Source organism: Mercenaria mercenaria, chromosome 5, assembly GCF_021730395.1.
Source record: "Mercenaria mercenaria strain notata chromosome 5, MADL_Memer_1, whole genome shotgun sequence".
Lineage (NCBI taxonomy): Eukaryota > Metazoa > Mollusca > Bivalvia > Venerida > Veneridae > Mercenaria > Mercenaria mercenaria.
This window is the reverse complement of record NC_069365.1, coordinates 81,265,964-81,272,867: the sequence shown is the minus strand read 5'-3', so window position 1 is coordinate 81,272,867 and position 6,904 is coordinate 81,265,964.

Sequence of the window (6,904 nt, the reverse complement as noted above, 5' to 3'; positions counted from 1 at the left end):
ATGTAAACAAAAGCAATATTGGTAATTATTCTGTATAAATAAATGACTTACATTTATCTGTTTGAAAAATATTTATCCAAAATTACTGGGGAAGAGGATGTTTTTTTGCACATGCTTACTGTCAACACTTGAAGCCTGACATTGGGTCAATTTTCATTACTCGATCCGGAATGACTGTTGCAGCATTTCTTGGAAAGTTATAATAGTTTTAAAAGCATATGATCCGGCGCCTTTATTGTAAAACTTGGTCTCGAACATTACATTATTATGTATCGAACATTTCATTGAAAATGGTAACGTTTTTCGTTTATATTTCAGGTGAATATGGTAAAGTCACGATCAGAAATATGTAAAGATTACAGAAAAAGGCTTAAAGAACAGAATAATGAGGCATATCTAAGAAAGGAACGAGAGAGGCGTCGAAAGAACTATGTCCCTTCTGGTGTATTAAGCTCATCTGAACGAGCTGTAAGACGGCATAAAGTACGTGAGGCCGTAAAACGATGTCGCGAGAGGAAAAAGGTGATAGCACAAGAAAGAGATAGGGCTGATCAACGTGAATCATTAAGCACAAGTGGGTATGAAAGTGCAGGTGGGTCTGCGGAAAATAGCGAGAGGTTTGTTGTTGCGATGCGGTTTTCAAATAGAGCAGTCGGACCAAGGAATCGAGTCACAAAGGAGTTAAAACGCGCCAACCAACAACTGAAAGAACTGAAAATGGCTAACCTAAACCTAATGAGAAAGTTAAAAACTGAACAGCGGAAACGACAAAGAATCGTCAAAAGACTTCATGGTTCACCCCAAACCCCAAGAACCAGTACGGAAAAGCTGATGAATCGAGCTGGACTTTCTAATATTCAGAAGAATAAAGTCAGAAAAGAAATCATATTTGGTCATGTAGTAGCTGCTGAGCTGAAAGAGAAGGCAAAGGTTTGCAATAAGTCAACAATAAAGAACATTCACCGGCTTACTGCGGGTAAAATAGTCAAGAAATATACATGTCGTTTCGCACTTGGCAAAAATATTGGACTGAACAAAAACACTGTAACCAAGTACTCAGCTAATGGTGTACGAGTAAACAAAGAAAGCCTGAAGAAAACAAGAAAGTTGGAACAAGAAATAACCCAATTCCTCGAGCGCGATGATAACAGCCGAATGCAGCCTGGGGAAAAGGACACAATAAAACATGCTGGAGAAGTCAAACAAGCAAGGGTTCTTACAGATTATCTTCAAAATCTGTATGAAAAATTTCTAGCTGAAAATCCAAGGAGCAACATATCGTTTGCAACATTTTGTAGAATCAGACCTAAACACATACAATTTTCCGCATTCGTTTCAAGAAGTAGTTGTTTGTGCACTAAACACCAGAATATGGCACTAACGGCCAAAACACTGCGACGAGAAGGGGTCTCAACATCAGTCAACCCAGAGGTATTTTTAAAAGAGAACCACGATAGCAGGAAGTACTAGACAAAATATCAAAGACAATTGCTGTACCTCAATGGAAGAGTTGAAATTGAGGAAAGAGGGAAAAAGAAACATGTAATGAGGATAACCAACACTGATATGAAAAGGGATGAATTAGCTGATCACATTGATAAACAAAAGAATGATTTTGGTGAGCATGTTGACAGAGTCAAAACCCAGTATGCCCAAATAAGGACACTTAAGCAAAACCTACCTGTAGACCACGCGATAATTCAGATGGATTTCACCGAAAACTATGCCTGTAGATGTTCGGAGGAAATTCAATCAGCATATTTCAACCAAACTGGTGTGACACTACACCCTGTAGTGTTGTACTTCAAAGAAGACAACGAACTAAAGCACAAAAGCATCGTAATTGTGTCAGATACTCTTTCACATAATGCACAGACTGTTGTTACATTCATGGACAAAATTGTTCCAGAAGTAAAGAAGTTCGTTCCTATCGTGAAGGTGTGTCATTATTGGACTGATAGTCCTACGTCTCAATACAGGAATAAACTGATATTTGACACAGTGGACAATCATGAGAACATATACAACTGCGCAGCTGTGTGGAATTATATCGAGGCGGGCCACGGGAAGGGCCCGTGCGACGGGTTGGGCGGCACGGTTAAAAGAATGGCCGATACAGCCATTAAAACAGGACTAGCCATGATTCAAGACGCAAAAGATATCGATTTCTTTACGTGGGCAAGTGAGGCATCTACGTTTGAAAATGTATCATTTATATTTGTTGGAGATCAAGTCATAACAGAGAAGGTCCGTGACATGTCACACATATTTGAAGATCTTCGACCGGTCAAAGGAACAATGAAACTCCATGCAGTTGTTGGAAATGGACAATCTAGCGTCTTAGTGAAAGAAACAAGCTGTTACTGTCAGTTTTGCTTGTCAGGTGAACGCTGCAACACATGGAGACAAGAACGTACACGTAAACGGAATACAGAAGTTGGAAACCAAACTGAACCCGAAAAACATTTGGACACACATATTGCAACACATACACATATTACCATTGATGATTACGTTGCAGCAGTGTATGAGACCGGGTGGTATGTTTGGAAGGTGGTGGATATCGATGACGAAGATGACGAGGTTGAAATATCCTTTATGGTGAAGAAAAAGGAATTATATCAGTGGCCGAGGCAAGCTGACAAGATATGGATTGCAATGAGGGATATTTTGTGTGTTATTCAAACACCTATAGGAACTGGAAAAACAAAGCGAATGTACAAACTAGTAGATACTGATGAGGAGAAATGTGAGCAGTTATATGCAAATAGAAGTTAGATCTTATAAAGGTCAGGTTAATTGATTATATGACCAACAAAACAACATAGATGGTTTTGTAATGTTCGATACATCAGAACATAATTAACAAATTATACTGTATATACATACTTATCAAATACAATTATGCAGAAACAACTAACTATCATCATATATGAATGCAACGAAACATGTTTAGACATTATGTATTTACAAACAGAAGTTTATCTATTCATTTGTAGAATTAAGTAATGTCCGATACCCCAAAATTTTTATAAATGTTTAGCTTGTATTCATATTGATAGCTTTATGATTGAAATTGTTATTATTGTTGATTTGTTTGTTCGATGTTGTTGGCAAAAATGTTTCTTTTTAAAGTTTATAATGGAGTAGAAAACATAAAATATGTGTTAATTAGTGTAATAGTGTGTATATTTGCATTATCCAAGAGAATTCATGCGTAAAATGTTTACCAATAATGTTGCAAAACATATGTTAAACAAATTGATGATATCATAATAACCAAATTTATGTGTTTGAATGGATATATAGTAATTATTAAATGGAATAACCGGTATATTGTCTGTTACATAATCCATGTAATGTCCGATACAATTAGATCTAATATCAAAACGTATCAATACAGTATAGGATATGAACTTTCAAGTATTCAAATGTTATTATATTCAATTATAAACCATATACTATCTGTTTAAGAGGTTATTTTAAAAATAATGTCACATTCATCTAAATTATATACATTGAAACAAGGTAACTTTCAAATGTACACAATATTTTTATCAAGCACATTATATACACCTTCTTTGGATATTTCTAAATGATTATATAAATGTTTATTGTAAGATATCTTGTTCCACAACAGGCGTTGCTATACCTTTCGTTATTACAGTCGTTTATAGCCTACAATTATATGCTTCAATTACAGTATAAGGTATTTTTGTCAATACGTGTACATGTAGCGTACATTACTGGACGCAAAATAGGCAATCTCATGCTGTATTTTCAATGTGTCATAATTTTTTTGTTTTCTAAATGTTGTTCGAAAGTTTTTCACAATGTTTTATTCAATGTTCGATCAGTTAGTTCCATATAAATTGAATATATTTGGAACAATTCCATTTTGTTGTTTTTAGGTATGGCCGTTTTCCCAATTCTCGTGAGAATGAGTGTCCAACGTTCGTACAGTCCCAATTTTACATACCCCTTTCAGGGCCTCACTTCATGTGAGTTTGCTTACTAAATATAAATTTAAATTATGTCAATTGTTCAGCAAATGTTACGCTTTATTTTGAAACCAACCATTGATAACAATTCGCACAAATAAAAAAAGTTACAGGTAAGAACCTCATTTTCTGTCCGAGTTTATCATCAGCACCGGTAGCATTTCCATGTGCGAAAAGGAGTTCATCAGATCACGGTTTTATAATGTGACATAGATTTTTCATTCAACATCGATTTTATTGCTTTTAAATGTGTGATTTAATCATATTGTGTTAAAATGCATATTGTATTCAGTATGTAGAAAAATATAACTCCTTTTCGCATAGCATCTCTAAATGCTAAAAGGAATTTAACATCGAATTTTATTTTTTTTTTCCCCAATAATGTGGGTGATTTAATCATATTATTTATACTTTGTTGAAAAAAAAAACATCAGTATATTCCGTTATTAAAATAATATAACTCCTTTTCGCATACAAAACTCCTTTTCGCAGAATGTCCTTTTCGCACTTCAGGTGTACCGCTACCGTGTGATGACAAAGACGGGGTACAAAAGGGAACAGAATACTTTGCAGACAAGAACTGCAGACACTATACACAAAGAAGGATTTTGCAGACAACATAGGTAAAGAAGGATATTGGATTTTGCAGACACTATATGTAAAGAACAAAAGGTGTGAATGTCTATATGGATGGTTGAGTGAACTGATAATGTTTTAATTATGTCGCGGATTTTGTACTATATTTTAAGACCAAGATTTAAATGAGACTTATGGTTTATAAAATATTCAAAATATTATTTACAATTAATAATTAATAATAATAATAAATGGTAATAATGATAGAAATTTAGTATTAATAATATAATCATTATTTGTTCTTATTATTAATGTTTTTTATTATTAATTGTATTATTTGAAATAACATTTCAAATATAATCTATAACCATAATTCTCATTTAAATCTTATTATTAATAACAGATAAATATTAAAATAGTATAAAGTCATATAAGAGAGTTACTAACACTTTGACATATTCAAGTAACACAAGAAAAGTGAATATATTTCTGGTTTCTTTTACTCTGACAACATCTTTTTAAAACATTTATTCTTTATTCTTACCTGTCTGCAAAATTCAACTGATTATCATTACATTATTATGTCTATGCTTTATTTCTTCTTGTCTGCAAAATTCAACATTATATATACATGTACATTATTATATCAGTCTATGCTCTATTTCTATTGTCTGCAAAATTCAAGTGTATGCTCTATTTCTACTTGTCTGCAAAATTCAACTGAAATCTGTCTGCAAAATGCAGTTACTGTTGATTGTACAGTATTCCATAACTTTAGTCTTAAGTCTTACTTGTCTGCAAAATTCAACTGCAGTCTGTTTGCAAAATACAGTTAATGTTGCGGTTTTATTATTATATCAATTTATTCTTTATTTCTACTTGTCTGCAAAATTCAACTGATATATGGTAGAAATACATAGGTTTATTCTTTATTCTTACTTGCCTGTAAAATTCAACTGGTATATGATAGAACTGTATAGGTGTATTCTTTATTCTTACTTGTCTGCAAAATTCAACTGATATATGATAGAAATGCATAGGTTTATTCTTACTTGTCTGCAAAATTCAACTGATTTATGATAGAAATGCATAGGTTTATTCTTTATTCTTACTTGTCTGCAAAATTCAACTGATGTATGATAGAAATATATAGGTTTATTCTTTATTCCTACTTGTCTGCAAAATTCAACTGATATATGATATAAATGCATAGGTTTATTCTTACTTGTCTGCAAAATTCAACTGATATATGATAGAAATACATAGGTTTATTCTTTATTCTTACTTGTCTGCAAAATTCAACTGATGTATGATAGAAATACATAGGTTTATTCTTTATTCTTACTTGTCTGCAAAATTCAACTGATATATGATAGAAATGCATAGGTTTATTCTTACTTGTCTGCAAAATTCAACTGATTTATGATAGAAATACATAGGTTTATTCTTTATTCTTACTTGTCTGCAAAATTCAACTGATACATGATAGAAATGCATAGGTTTATTCTTACTTGTCTGCAACATTCAACTGATGTATGATAGAAATACATAGGTTTATTCTTTATCCTTACTTGTCTGCAAAATTTAACTGCAGTCTGTCTGCAAAATGCAGTTGATGTTGCTGTTTTATTATATTATATCAATTTAATCATTATTTCTACTTGTCCGCAAAATTAAACAGACATCTGTCTGCAAAATACAGTAACTGTTATATTACTATATCATATCAGTTTTTGCATTATTTCTGCTTCTCTTCAAAATTCTTAAATTTTAATTAAAATTAAAAGTCATTGATAAAATAGGACCTCCATATATGCATATTGATCACTATCTGACCTTATCAGACAGGACTTGTTTATTCCTGGGGCAATAAAGTAATTAAGAGATTAGCTTATTTATGGTGGGTGCAACTAATTTAATCATAGATGTTCCAGTAAGTTGCATACATGTCTCTTCTGTATATTTGAATAGCCTGGGGCAAACATTTTTAATCCTTTTATCTCCTATTGTTACTTGCAGATAAGAGTTTTTAACTGTCTCAATCAAATGTGTCTTGTTTGACTGATTTTGCAGACAATATAGAATAAACAGTAAAAACTTTTTATGTAATAGTGTACATTATATAAGTTGAATTTTGCAAACAAGTAAAAATATAAAGAATAAATTGATATAATAGTTAAACCGCAACAATAACTGCATTTTGCAGACAGACAACAGTTGAATTTTGCAAAAGTAACAATAAAGAATATATATATATAAAGTTATGGAATACTGTACATATATCAACAGTAACTGCATTTTGCAGAAGATTTCAGTTGAATTTTGCA